This window comes from Ixodes scapularis, unplaced genomic scaffold (genome assembly GCF_016920785.2).
Source record: "Ixodes scapularis isolate PalLabHiFi unplaced genomic scaffold, ASM1692078v2 ptg001158l_1___fragment_3__unscaffolded, whole genome shotgun sequence".
In the NCBI taxonomy this organism is placed as follows: domain Eukaryota; kingdom Metazoa; phylum Arthropoda; class Arachnida; order Ixodida; family Ixodidae; genus Ixodes; species Ixodes scapularis.
In genome coordinates, this window is record NW_024610108.1 from 1,820,336 (window position 1) to 1,835,000 (window position 14,665).

At 48.1% G+C, this 14,665-nt stretch overlaps 2 non-coding genes across 2 annotated transcripts; both read right to left on the reverse strand.

Moving 5' to 3' along the window:
• Positions 1–474: 474 nt before the first annotated feature.
• On the reverse strand, positions 475–627 carry LOC120847125. The gene has a single exon (XR_005717203.1). It is a non-coding gene; the product is annotated as a 5.8S ribosomal RNA (ribosomal RNA).
• A 440-nt stretch (positions 628–1,067) lies between these two features.
• LOC120847238 lies at positions 1,068–2,883 on the reverse strand. Its single transcript, XR_005717309.1, has one exon. It is a non-coding gene; the product is annotated as a small subunit ribosomal RNA (ribosomal RNA).
• Positions 2,884–14,665: the final 11,782 nt, after the last annotated feature.

The window sequence follows — 14,665 nt, forward strand, 5'->3', positions numbered from 1 at the left end:
ACGACGCAAAAAAACTTTCCTCCCAGAAGCGTTTTTCTTTTTTTTTTGTGCAAATCAACGCCACGAGATTTACATTTGCCGATGCCGCGTTTCAACGCGCCAACGCCAACTCCGTCCCACGGTTTTTCCACTCGAACAACATCCACGCCAAAGAAAACAGAATCGATCGAAAAGAAACCGTTTCAAATCTGCGTTTCTAACGCACCGACGTCACAGCGCCGTTCAACGTGCGAAAAATTTTTTTGGTACGGGATTTTCCACAAACGGTATCCATCGAGTTTCGTTTTCCCATGCAGTGTTCGATAAAAACTCGTAGGAGGAGGAGGACTGGTTAAGCGCTCGCGTGCAATCGCACCACTCGTGCATTTGCTCAAAGAAAACGCAACGCAAGAAAGCATAAAACTGCGTGCTGCCCACGATCCGACACAGTCAAAACGAGGTAGAAAACAAATTCTCCTCTCTTGATATATGATCCGACCCTCACACAGACGAAGCCACGGGAAGGCCCGAGGCCGCGATGTGCGTTCAAAGAGTAAGTGCTCAGTGTGTCCTGCAATTCACACCAAGTCTCGCAGCTGGCTGCGTTCTTCATCGACCCGAGAACCGAGTGATCCACCGCTTAGAGTCGTGTCAATGTGTTTGGATTTTTCAATCAGTACGACAAAACACAAGTTGTTGTTTTTTTTCGCGCCCGGCACATCCCATGCCATCTCGAAAGCGCAAAAAAAAAGGCCTCTTCTCAAACGCCTCTTCGTTAATCAAAACAAAAGGGCGATCCTCGAGAAGAGACGAAAAAGGGGGCGATGCGCCTTTTGTAACCCGCGGATTGTCCCGGTGCACTTGAAATCTCCTCTCAATCGAGGCAGCAGAGGGCTCCCGCTGGGCGCATCATCGAAAGGAACGGAGGCCACCCAAAGAAAAAGGCACATCCGAACCACAGTTGTTTTTTTTTTGTGCCGTCCCGACGGCATCCAAGCTTGGTCGGGATCGGCGCCAGATAAATTCGCACATCGAGTCCATTCCCCGTACAAGAGGAAGAAGACAAAACGATGCCAAATAACATCCGGTAATGATCCTTCCGCAGGTTCACCTACGGAAACCTTGTTACGACTTTTACTTCCTCTAAATGATCAAGTTTGGTCATCTTTCCAACACACCGGCGCAACCGAAAGGCCGCTCCGGGTATCGGTCCGAAGACCTCACTAAATCATTCAATCGGTAGTAGCGACGGGCGGTGTGTACAAAGGGCAGGGACGTAATCAACGCGAGCTTATGACTCGCGCTTACTGCGAATTCTTCGTTCAAGGGGAACAATTGCAAGCCCCTATCCCAATCACGAAGGAGGTTCCACGGGTTACCCAGTCTTTACAGACAGGGATAAAAACACGCTGCTTCCTTCAGTGTAGCGCGCGTGCGGCCCCGGACATCTAAGGGCATCACAGACCTGTTATTGCTCTGTTTCGTGCGGCTAGGAGCCGCTTGTCCCTCTAAGAAGGGTGCAAGGTGCAGAGAACCACGCACCTATTTAATAGGCTAGAGTCTCGTTCGTTATCGGAATTAACCAGACAAATCGCTCCACCAACTAAGAACGGCCATGCACCACCATCCACCGAATCAAGAAAGAGCTCTCAATCTGTCAATCCTCCCAGTGTCCGGGCCGGGTAAGTTTTCCCGTGTTGAGTCAAATTAAGCCGCAGGCTCCACTCCTGGTGGTGCCCTTCCGTCAATTCCTTTAAGTTTCAGCTTTGCAACCATACTTCCCCCGGAACCCAAATACTTTGGTTTCCCGGAAGCTGCCCGCCGAGTCATTTGAGTAACTCAGGCGGATCGCTGGTTGGCATCGTTTATGATTAGAACTAGGGCGGTATCTGATCGCCTTCGAACCTCTAACTTTCGTTCTTGATCAATGAAAACATTCTTGGCAAATGCTTTCGCAGTAGTTCGTCTTGCGACGGTCCAAGAATTTCACTTCTAGCGCCGCAATACGAATGCCCCCGTCTGTCCCTCTTAATCATTATCCTGTATTCCAAAAACCAACAGAACAGAAAAAGGATCTTGTTCTATTATTCCATGCACTGTTATTCAGGCGAATCGCCTGCGTTGAGCACTCTAATTTTTTCAAAGTAAACGCGCCGACCAAAGCAAGGTACCTGATGAAGGGAACCAAGCCACGACAGGCATGATGTTCAGCACGGGCCGTAACGTGGTGTCCACGCACTTCCCGCCTGTAACTGAGATCCAACTACGAGCTTTTTAACCGCAGCAACTTTAGTATACGCTATTGGAGCTGGAATTACCGCGGCTGCTGGCACCAGACTTGCCCTCCAATGGATCCTCGTTAAAGGATTTAGAGTGTACTCATTTCAATTACGGGGCCTCAAAAGAGTCCCGTATTGTTATTTTTCGTCACTACCTCCCCGTGCCGGGAGTGGGTAATTTGCGCGCCTGCTGCCTTCCTTGGACGTGGTAGCCGTTTCTCAGGCTCCCTCTCCGGAATCGAACCCTGATTCTCCGTTACCCGTAACAACCATGGTAGGCGCATAACCTACCATCGACAGTTGATAAGGCAGACACTTGAAAGAAACGTCGCCGGCTCGTGGCCGTCCGATCAGCACAAAGTTATCCAGAGTCACCACACAAAACGGACCGAAGCCCGATTGATCTTGGTCTAATAAAAGCACCCGTCGCCCCGAGGGGCTTCGGGCTCACTGCATGTATTAGCTCTAGAATTGCCACAGTTATCCAAGTAGGAAGAAACGATCTAAGGAACCATAACTGATTTAATGAGCCATTCGCGGTTTCGCCTTGTTTCGGCATGTACTTAGACATGCATGGCTTAATCTTTGAGACAAGCATATGACTGCTGGCAGGATCAACCAGGTAATCTTTTCGTGGTGGGTCGCCCAAAACCCTACCAACGCGCGGACGCGGGGCCACCGTCAGGCGCCCCTTACGAACCGCAAACACACACAACGCTTAGGAATTACTTCCAAATCCAAGAAGAAATGAAGCACGTTCGAGCGCGCAGCCGGAATATCCCCGACCGAGGTCGGTACCGACGCGGCAAGAAGCGCATAAATTTCTTTCTCGTCGAAGCAACAGAAAGTCGTACGCCAAAAAAATCATTGACGACGCCTTCGCAGCGTTGCCGAGCTTTCAGGTCCCGTGAGGACGCGAGGACGCACCCCGGCCTTCGGTCAGAACGCACTCGTCATTTCACACCGTTCGGTTAGCGCGGACGCTCCGAAACACCCTCCTCTCGCATTCGTTTTCAAGACACAGGTGCACCCGAGAACCGACCCCAACGGCAGACGCCAGAGATCGCAGGTACCTTGCTGTAACGACCATGCGGCGGAGGCAGCGGCCGAGACGGCGACGAAAGGCGTCGGCGACGTCGTCAGACGCCGCTCGCACCAATCGAACGCTCGAGAGACCCCACCTCCACATAATAGCACCGATAAGTATAAAGAAGATCCTTCAAGAGCATTCTGTACATAGTTTGTGGTTATCAGTTTCGGTGACTGACTGACTGACTGACTTACTGTCTCTCACTCATGTGGCTCCTCGTTATTCAGTATCATTTATTTGTCCTTCTTTCTTTCTTATTTTTTCCCCTCTCTCTCTCCTTATATATATATATATATATGTATGTATGTATGTTTGTGTATATATATATATATATCTAAATGTTCTTTTTTTCCTGTGTGCCTCTATATATACATACATACGTACATACATCCTACCCCTATAAAAAAAAATTATTTCTCGCTTTTTATTAAAAACGTGCTGACCCCTGCTTGACTCTGATTACTTCTTTCCGACTTTCAGTTCATGTTAACATGGTCAACAGAAAGTTTATCGACTTTGTTATTACAAAGTAAACCAATATTTACACGGGGTGTTTCATGCGTTTTGAATTGTGTCAGAGCCGAACAATGAGCGCTATAGTAAGTGAGATTGTCACTGCTTTTAATCCGAATGCTCGCGGTATCGCGCGTGTTTACGGCAGGCTTCATAATAGGCAATTTTCTTTCTTTACACTACTCTTCTTTGCTCACTTCATTGTTTCTACCATTGGTTTCGTTTGGAAGGCCCCGCCACTTAGTTTCCGACAAAGTCCTCTCAAGGAACGAAGTGAGAAGCACGGGATTAACAAAAGAAAAAGATGCGTGTTTTCTAGCGGTTACCCGTGTCGCTTTGCGACACGGGCTTTCTGGCGCTTTCAACTGGGCGAGAGCCGAATTTACCCTACTGCACTTGCGACGGGCAGCGCTTTCAAACGGAATACTGGAAATCTCGCTTACTTTTCTGGCAAGTTTGATAGGAGACAAATATTATTCTTTTCACGCGAATTGTTCGCTCTATTTCTAATCTCTCTCTTCCGTGTCCTTGGCATGGAACGCACGCTTCGTCTCCCACAAAGTACTTCCGAGGAATCAAGTGCAAAACACGCGACTTTAAAATGTGCGTGTTTTCTAGCGGTTACCCGTGTCGCGAGGCGACACGGGCTTTCTGGCGCTTTCAACTGGGCGAGAGCCGAACACTGTACACTACTGCACTTGCGACGGGCAGCGCTTTCAAACGGAATTCTGGAAATCTCGCTTACTTTTCTGGCAAGTTTGATAGGAGACAAATATTATTCTTTTCACGCGAATTGTTCGCTCTATTTCTAATCTCTCTCTTCCGTGTCCTTGGCATGGAACGCCCGCTTCGTCTCCCACAAAGTACTTCCGAGGAATCAAGTGCAAAACACGCGACTTTAAAATGTGCGTGTTTTCTAGCGGTTACCCGTGTCGCGAGGCGACACGGGCTTTCTGGCGCTTTCAACTGGGCGAGAGGCGAACACTGTACACTACTGCACTTGCGACGGGCAGCGATTTCAAACGGAATACTGGAAATCTCGCTTACTTTTCTGGCAAGTTTGATAGGAGACAAATATTATTCTTTTCACGCGAATTGTTCGCTCTATTTCTAATCTCTCTCTTCCGTGTCCTTGGCATGGAACGCCCGCTTCGTTTCCCACAAAGTACTTCCGAGGAATCAAGTGCAAAACACGCGACTTTAAAATGTGCGTGTTTTCTAGCGGTTACCCGTGTCGCGAGGCGACACGGGCTTTCTGGCGCTTTCAACTGGGCGAGAGCCGAACACTGTACACTACTGCACTTGCGACGGGCAGCGCTTTCAAACGGAATACTGGAAATCTCGCTTACTTTTCTGGCAAGTTTGATAGGAGACAAATATTATTCTTTTCACGCGAATTGTTCGCTCTATTTCTAATCTCTCTCTTCCGTGTCCTTGGCATGGAACGCCCGCTTCGTCTCCCACAAAGTACTTCCGAGGAATCAAGTGCAAATCACGCGACTTTAAAATGTGCGTGTTTTCTAGCGGTTACCCGTGTCGCGAGGCGACACGGGCTTTCTGGCGCTTTCAACTGGGCGAGAGCCGAACACTGTACACTACTGCACTTGCCATGGACAACGCTTTCAAACGGAATACTGGAGATGTCGCGTGCTTTACTGCCAAGCTCAATAAGAGACGAATTTCTTTCTTTTCACGGGAATTATTTCCTCTATTTCTAATCTCGCTCTTTCGTTTCATTGGGAAGGAACGCGCGCTTAGTTAGCCGCAAAGCAGTCTGAATTAATCACGTCCAAAGTACAGAATTTTACAATTTATTGTGTTTTTACCGGTTGACCGCGTCAGAAAGCGTACCTTTCCGACGAGGTCTGTGTCGCTTTGACGTGAGCGGGAGCAACGCGATTTGGGCTAGTGCACGCGAGATTGGCAGCGCTTCCAATTCCAGTACTGTAGATATTGCCTGCATTTTTTACACGCTTGAGGATGTGGGATTTTCTTTCTTGTGACGTGACCCGTTTGTCAAATTGTGTCTCGCTTTTTGGTATCGTTTCAGAAGCCCGTCCGCTTACAATCCTAAAAAAGAAAAAAAAAAAGAAATTAGTAAAGAAAGACGCCCATACATTTTGTTGCTCTTTCTTTTATTATCTGCGCAGGATTTTAATTTGTGTAAGTTTTGTTTACCGTCCCGACTACGTAGGCGTTCGTACATGCCCGTCCTCGCGCCTCGAATTGTGTGCGAGCGAAATCAATCTCCCCAAGCTAGCTTCAGAAATTGCTCGAAAATCGAACGTGAGGAAAGCCAGAGATACGTGGTTTTCACAGGTCGTGCAAGATTAATCCATAAAGTGCGATATTGGTATATATACATACATACATACATACACATACATGATTTCTGCGACAAATAGGAAGACAAAAAGACCATGTTCAAGCATAATATAGGAACATTGACACTTTGCACACACAAGGGAGGTCAAATGGCAGGTTTTTCTTCCTTGTGCAGGAAACTTTATTGCAATGTCAGAAGGGAAGTTCCACTCTAGAATTGTGCGCTCAATAAAGGAGGAAAGGAAATGCACTTGAAAACCTTCACAGTTCAAGTAAGAAAACATTTCGAAACGACAGTTTGTTTTCTTGCAGGGAGGAGAAGAGGGGAGGGAGGGAGGGAGGGAGGGAGGGAGGGAGGGAGGGAGGGAAGGAAGGAAGGAAGGGGGGGGGGGTGCCATGCACGGTGAAGACCAGAGTGTCGAACCGAAAACCGAAGCGAACGAAAAACCGGAACCGAGGAGTAAGTTTCAGCCGAACCGAAACTGACCCGCCAACTTGGAACTGTACGGAAGAAAATATAACTGTCTATTAGTCTGACGATGAATAGAAGTACAAGGGTGTACGGCAGGGATAGCTGAAAAAAAAAGGCTCTATGGACTTGGAGCGGCAGCCCAAAGTCGATGACGACGAAAAGAAAGCACACAGTTTCGGAAAACAGGCGGTAAGAAAGCGACAAATTAAGTAGCCGTCATGTCGAGTTGATTGCTTAGCTCTATTTAAGATGAAGGAAAAAAAAAGTAGCACAATTGATGCTTACTTGCTAAATTGAATCAACCATTATCTTGTAAAGAAAAAAAACCTCAAATGCCAATCACCTGTATTTTAGGCGACCCAACAGACTGATAACTTTTAAATTCAGGCTAAAATATAACACAAAAAAAAAGGAAAGACAGATATGTATGTAGCTTGTCATTTACTGCTCCATCAAATTTAAATAAAGCAATTTATTTCTCGGCACCTGAAAATAAGCGAACCCTACAAATGAATGGAAAGATACCCGTTTGCACTCTTGAAATAGTGCCTATTACGAAAAGAAGCACCAGGTAAATATAATATCACTTTAGCTTCTTCTTTTTCTTTTTAATACGGTACGTTGTTGGTTCATCTTAGTAAAATATATAAAATAGCGCAAAAAAGACGAGGACAAGGAGTATACAGGACAGGCACTCACTTTCAACTAGTTTTATCCAGGAAAAGTAATCATACATATATAGCTTTTATTCACGATAAGTGCCGAGGGCAGCCGAGAAGGCGGCAATAGCCCCGGATGGTTTGATCGTGCTGGGAGACACCAGCATCCCAGCTCAAATATCTTCTACCCTTAAGAATATGTGCTGCTTTGCCTGTCGTGTGTATATACATGTTCATTTTTCCTGAATGAAACTAGTTCAACATCAGCGCATGTCCTGTATACCTCTTGTTCTTCTATTTGTTGTGCTATTTTAATGTCCTACATTACTTTTGTGCTCCCGCAAATCGAAGCAAACCAATAAAAAATTCGGTTCGACACTCTGGTGGAAACTAAAAGCTTAGAAAGAAAGAGGAAAAAAGAAAAAGGAAAACATTTCTACAATAATGATAAGCAGGAGGAGGAGGAGGAGGAGAACAAGAAGGCTAATAATGTGGAAAAAAAGACACGACCCAAATAAATCAATACAAAGGATGGTATAAGTCATGCATACTTACCACATGTAAAATTAATTAAAAAAAAAAATTAGAAAAAAAAAGTGTATTTATATATATATATATTTTTTTTTTCTTTTATCCAGAGGCTTTGGCGCACGCACAGCACTGCACTGCACTGCACTGCACTGCACTGCACAACACAACACAACGAGAGACTTTCCACAAACACACCACTGCGTACGAGGACACGACCACGTAGAGCTGCACGAAAACAAGCGCCGTGTAGTGGACCGCGTTCACGCTTGCGGGGGTGAGGACGCGAAGAGCATGGACAAAGAGACGACATCTTTGGGCCAGTACGAAAATATATTAAAGCGTTAAACACTAGAGAATGAGAAAATTCAAAAAAAATTAATTATCGGAAAATCTAGCACTTAAAGGGTAATTAAAGAGGAGTACTTCACATAGTCCGTGGAGCGGGTCTGAGTTCTGATCATGGTTGGCACGCCGAAGTCTTGATGCCAGGTAGATTGGCGCGTTGGAGCTGGGTAGTGGACGACGGGGTGGCTTGAAGAGTGTGGCCTGAAGTAGCGGCAGGGCAGCCTCGGAGGCCCGCTGACCAGGCCTGTGTTTGTGGACGACGAACTGAAGCCGTGCCGACCACGCCTATCGTTGCGGGTCGGTTTTTTCGTCCACCAGATCCTGCTCGCTTGTCCTGTTCGGTCACCTCCAGGCCTCCCTCAACTTCTTCTTTTTTCCACCACCCGCCACTCGCGCCAAATTTTCTCCGTGCACACAAACACACAGTCAACCAGCCACATCAGCATTCCTTTTCGTCGTCGTCCTCTTTTTTCTTCTACATTGAAGTCCGAAATCACCACAATTACCCCTCACTTAAGAGCGTTGTTTCGGTCAAACAATGTCTACAACATGACAAAAAAAAACAAAAAAAAAACGTGTCCACACACTGTATTACAGTTTACACATTTGACACTTGGTTCGTTCAAACTTTTGGTTTCTCCCACACACAAACATATGCAAAGTAATTGATTCAACAACCCTGTCATACGCACGTTACACTCATAAGAAAAAAAAACTGTTTTGACTATTGTACACAATGCATCACTACAAAGAATAATAATAAAGTTTAAATTCTTATTTAACAGACATGCGACTCATATAATCGGCGCCCACATTTTCACAGCCCTTGATATATTCGACTGTAAAGTCGTACTCCATGAGCGTCAAGCTCCAACGTAGCACACGGCTGTTGAGGTGCTTTGCAGAGTTTATGTACAATAAAGGCTGATGGTCGCTTTGCAGAATGAATGGTTTCCCGTACAAGTACACATGAAATTTTTTAACTGCCCATATCAGTGCCAGGCCTTCTCGCTCTATCGTTGAATAGCCGGCTTCACGAGGTAGCAGTTTACGACTCGCGTAAGCTACAGGATGGAGTATTCCATTATGCCGCTGCATGAGAACCGCCCCCACGCTTGTGGATGACGCGTCCGTACTAAGCACGAAAGATTCAGAAAAGTCTGGTGCCCTTAAGATGGGTCGGCTCGACAGTACTTCTTTCAGTTTCTCAAAAGCGTGTTGTTCCTTTCTCCCCCAACTCACTTTGTTCGGGGCCCTTTTTCGTGTCAACTCCGTTAGGGGTTGTGAAATTTCAGAGTATTGCGGAACGAAATCTCTGTAGTAGCCTGTCAGGCCAAGAAACGAGCGGACGCCCTTTTTTGTCTCGGGTGGCTCGGCAACTTGAATCTTTTTTAGCGTCTCGATTTGCGGTCGCAGGAGGTTATGTCCAATGATGTGACCGAGGAACTTGACTGATGCAAAGCCGACTTCGCTCTTCGTTGGCCGTATCGTCAAACCAGCATCTCTCACCCGCTGAAAGAATGACTTGAGTGTTTCCAGGTGCTCTTCCCAGTTTTCTGTGGCGATGAGGACGTCGTCAAAATAGTGGTAGATGTTTGGCAGGCCTTGGACCACCTTCCTCATGAGCCGGGTAAACACTGCCGGTGCAGTCTTGATCCCAAAAGGCATAAATCGAAACTGGAAAAGTCCCGAAGCCGTAGGGAAAGCTGTCATTTGCTTTGACCCTTCGTGCATCGGCACCTGCCAATAACCTTTCGAAAAGTCGAACTTTGAGAAGTATCGGCTGCTTCCCAACTTAGCGAACATCATGTCCACCCTTGGGATGGGTTCATTGTCGGGGACGAGGACCTTGTTCAATTGCCTGAAATCAATGCAGAGCCGCATTGATTCATCCTTTTTCTTTACCACCACTATGGGAGATTGGTACGGCGATTCGGAGGGTTCAATTATTCCCCGCTGTAACATTTCTTGGACTTCCTCCTGCACCGCTTCTTGGATAGCGAACGGTATCGGGTATTGTTGTACTCGAATAGGAATGTCGGTGGTGGTCTTCAGTTTGCACTCCACCAGGCAGGTCTTTCCTGGGACATCTGTGAAGCTTTCCTTGTGCGCAGCCAAGAGGATAGACACCTGCGCTTGTTGAGAGGCTGTTAGGTCGTTCGAGACTTTCACATCCTGGTGAGTTTCCTTCTTGTGGAGTGTCACAGAAGGTATGTCCTCTTCCTCTACTTCCTCGTGCTGGACCGCGACTGAGGCATGCTGCGGTGGTTGGTTAGAAACCGGTCTCTCTTCGTACTTTTTCAGCATGTTAATATGGAATAGGCTACTTCTTGTTCCCAGATCAATGACGTAGTCGATGTCATTTCTTTTCTCCAAAACCTTGAAGGGGCCCTTCCAGGTCAGGATCAGCTTGTTGTTCTCGGAGGGGAGAAGAAGTAGAACCTTGTCTCCAACAGCTAGCTGGCGCACTCTCGTCTTCTTGTCGTAGTACTTCTTCTGTACTATCTTCGCCTTTCTGAGCTGCTCCTGTGCTATCCGGCAAGTGTCTTCTAAGCGCTGGCGGAGCTCGACCATGTAGCCGTACGAGGTCTTCGTGTTTTCGTCAAGGTGCTCTCCTGTCCAGATTTCCTTTAATATGGCCATCGGTCCTCGGACGTACCTGCCATACAGGAGATCAAATGGCGCAAACCCAACACTGGCCTGCGGCACTTCGCGATACGCGAATAGTAGCGGTGCCAAGTATCGGTCCCATCTTTTCGGGCTCTCCTGACACATTCGTCGTATCATTTGTTTTAGTGTGCCATTAAACCGTTCCACGAGGCCGTTGGCCATGGGATGATACGGCGTGGTTGGCATCTGCTTAAACGAGAGGAGACGACTAAACTCCTTCATGAGTCCGGATGTGAATGATTTGCCCCGATCGCTGATGATTTCTCTAGGAAATCCCACGCGTGAAAACATCTCGAGGAGAGCTTCCGCAATCCTCTCCGTCTCGATGCTTGGTAGGGCAACTGCATCAGGATAGCGGGTCGCGTAGTCCACCATGGTTAGTACGTAACGGTTGCCCTTCTCTGAGGTTGGTGACAGTGGTCCCACGATGTCAATTGCTACCCGTTGAAAAGGCGTCTCGATCACGGGCATGTTCCCCAAAGGCACGCGGCCTACCAAGTGTTTTGGAACGGTTCTTTGGCAGATGTCGCATGATTTCACAAACCGCGTGACATCCCCTTGTACCCCTGGCCAGTAAAACTCTTCGAGCACTCGATCTGTCGTTCTTTTGATTCCTTGATGTCCAGATAGTATTCCTTCGTGTGCCATTTTTAGAACGAATGTTCGGAGGCCAGTTGGGACAACGAGTTGTTCCATTTCCTTTTGCGATGGAAGTCTGTATCGTCGAAAAAGAATCCCGTTCATCAGCACGAAGTCGATGTCGGCTGATCTTGAGGCAACCTTGCTTCCCACTGCTTCAAAGCATCTTTTGAGTGTAGCATCTTGTTTTTGCTTGGCGCTTAGCTCCGCCGGGTTGATGTCCAGTGGATTTATTTCTGCAACTGGTAGCCCAGCAGTTGTTGCTGAGGTCCGCATCGTTACGACACTAGCCTGAAGCTCGCCTTTCTGCTCTGCGGAGCTCGGTGAGGAGGTCGTCCCTGTCCAAATTCGTTGGTTGCCCAAGGTTTCGTCTTTTTCTTGGGGCTTTTCTTGCAGGGGAAGAAATTTCTGGTCTGCTCTCCACTTGACATCAGGAGCAGAAGCATCCCGTACGCCATCGATGTTGCCCAAGACGACATCATACAGCGGTCTTTCCATGCAGGTCGCCCTTACTGTGCCCGTGAAATAAGGAGAGTCGATGTCCACTTCCGCTTCAGGTAGGCATCGAACTGTCCGGTCGAGAAGGTAGATCGATCGACTCCTTCCTGTCAGTTTGTCATCAGGAACCAGAGATCGCTTTACGATGACCGAGTTGCATCCTGAATCACGCAGTACAATGACAGGGTGTCGTTCAAGCAGTCCTTCAGCCGTTGGCATGCCATCTGTTTGAACATCGATTCCTCTTTCATCCTCCTCAGCTTTCACATTTCTTTTAAGGGAATGACTGTCTAAACCAACTTTCCCAGGCTCCTTCTGAGGCGCCAGGGAACACGATGCTTGTCCACCCGCGTCTGTCTTGTTAGGGCAAGACTCTGCTTTATGCCCGGTTTTGCGACATTTCCAGCCAACAGTCAACTTTGGGTTGGATCCTCTTGACTTGGACCAACAGTCTGCTGCACGATGACCTTGTTTGTTGCAAAGGAAACAGGCGGGTCTCCCCGTTGCATCTGGAGGTTTAGAAATCTTCGCTTTCCCCAGTGGCTTCGCCTCTTGGTCCTTATTTGTTCTGCCAAGATGGACTAGTCCTTGAGCCTCAAGATAATGATCGGCAGCTTCCGCCAACTTGTCAAGTCCTTGGCAGCCTCTTTCCCTTAAAAAGATGGTCAGTTTTTCGTGACATCTCTTGAGAAACTGTTCTGACACTATTTTGTCCCGGAGTGCGTCGTAGGTACGCTCCGTTTTGGCCATTTCTTGCCAATGGTCAAAATATCCCAACAGACGACCAGTAAACTGTCTGCCTGTTTCTGCCTCCTCTGGTCTTGCCTCTCTGAACTTGGCGCGGTACCCTTCTTCCGTATACCGAAATCGTTGGAGAAGAGTCTGCTTAAGCACAGTGTAGTTTGTAGCAGCGTCAGCAGCCATGCGTCCGACTACACTTAATGCCTCCCCTGTCAAGCATAGACTCAGGGACAAGGCCCATTTATCTTGTGGCCACTCTTGGCACGTTGCCACCCGCTCGAATCGTTGGATGTAGGCGTCAAGCTCGTCGCGTTTCTCATTGAAAACGGGGATAAGCTTGTGTGGGCTCCGGTACCCCTGTACAAAGCCCGCAGGTGTACCCGCACCAGACTCGTTCGGAATTCCCTCTACTGCACTTTCTCGTCGCTCCTGTAAACGTAATTGGAGCTCCAGTACCGCACGTTCTGCTTCTAGGCGCGCACGAGTATGGTCATCCGCGTCTAAGCGAGCCCGAGCAAGGGCTTCTGCTTCTTTAGTAGCCTCGCGTTCTGCTGTACGCTGGTCCCTCTCGCGCACTCGCTCTTCATCCATCCATTGTTTCAAAGCTGCCCCAGACAACCCCAACTCCTGGCCAACCTTCATTAATTTCTCGGTATCCATTCTCAGCCGTCGCACCGATTCGCAAGGTGAAGCTCTTTAGGGTGTCAGTTAAGAGCAAGGTCCTGTCGCGGACGCCAGATATGTAGTGGTCCGCGTTCACGCTTGCGTGGGTGTGCGACGCGAAGAGCATGGACAAAGAGACGACATCTTTGGGCCAGTACGAAAATATATTAAAGCGTTAAACACTAGAGAATGAGAAAATTCAAAAAAAATTAATTATCGGAAAATCTAGCACTTAAAGGGTAATTAAAGAGGAGTACTTCACATAGTCCGTGGAGCGGGTCTGAGTTCTGATCATGGTTGGCACGCCGAAGTCTTGATGCCAGGTAGATTGGCGCGTTGGAGCTGGGTAGTGGACGACGGGGTGGCTTGAAGAGTGTGGCCTGAAGTAGCGGCAGGGCAGCCTCGGAGGCCCGCTGACCAGGCCTGTGTTTGTGGACGACGAACTGAAGCCGTGCCGACCACGCCTATCGTTGCGGGTCGGTTTTTTCGTCCACCAGATCCTGCTCGCTTGTCCTGTTCGGTCACCTCCAGGCCTCCCTCAACTTCTTCTTTTTTCCACCACCCGCCACTCGCGCCAAATTTTCTCCGTGCACACAAACACACAGTCAACCAGCCACATCAGCATTCCTTTTCGTCGTCGTCCTCTTTTTTCTTCTACATTGAAGTCCGAAATCACCACACGCCGTAACTTAATAAAAAAAAATAAAAAAATCCTTTCACTGGACGGACGGCACAAGAACGGAAACTGCTCAAAGAGCACACACACACACGACACATATTAATGAATTAATAAGGGGCACAAGTAGAACCTAGTTGGGTGATACGTAGGACACGGCACCCACACCAGAGGCCTTGCACAAGCACAGCACTGAGCACTGAGCACTGAGCAGCAGGTCACAGGACAGAAATGACGTCCACGCTGAGTAGGCCGAAGGCAGGGAATTACGGACGCACGCGAGGTCACCCACAGGCACTTTCACCGGAACCACGCCACAACACCACGCTGCAGAGCACGCACTGCAAAGCGAAACCATGCGCTCACCTTCGGAAAGCACGGAGGGCGGGCGGCACAGAGAAGCAAAAAGACGTCAAAAGCACATCGCGATGAAGCGGCGGCGAATGAACACTACTCACTGGTGGAAATGGATATCTCCTCAAGCGAAAACATGCAATGACCACGCATGGTTTAAGATGCACGTGGGAGACGCGCACACTTTCAGAAACCAGGTACGCCAACGCACGCGGGCAATAAGACGGACAA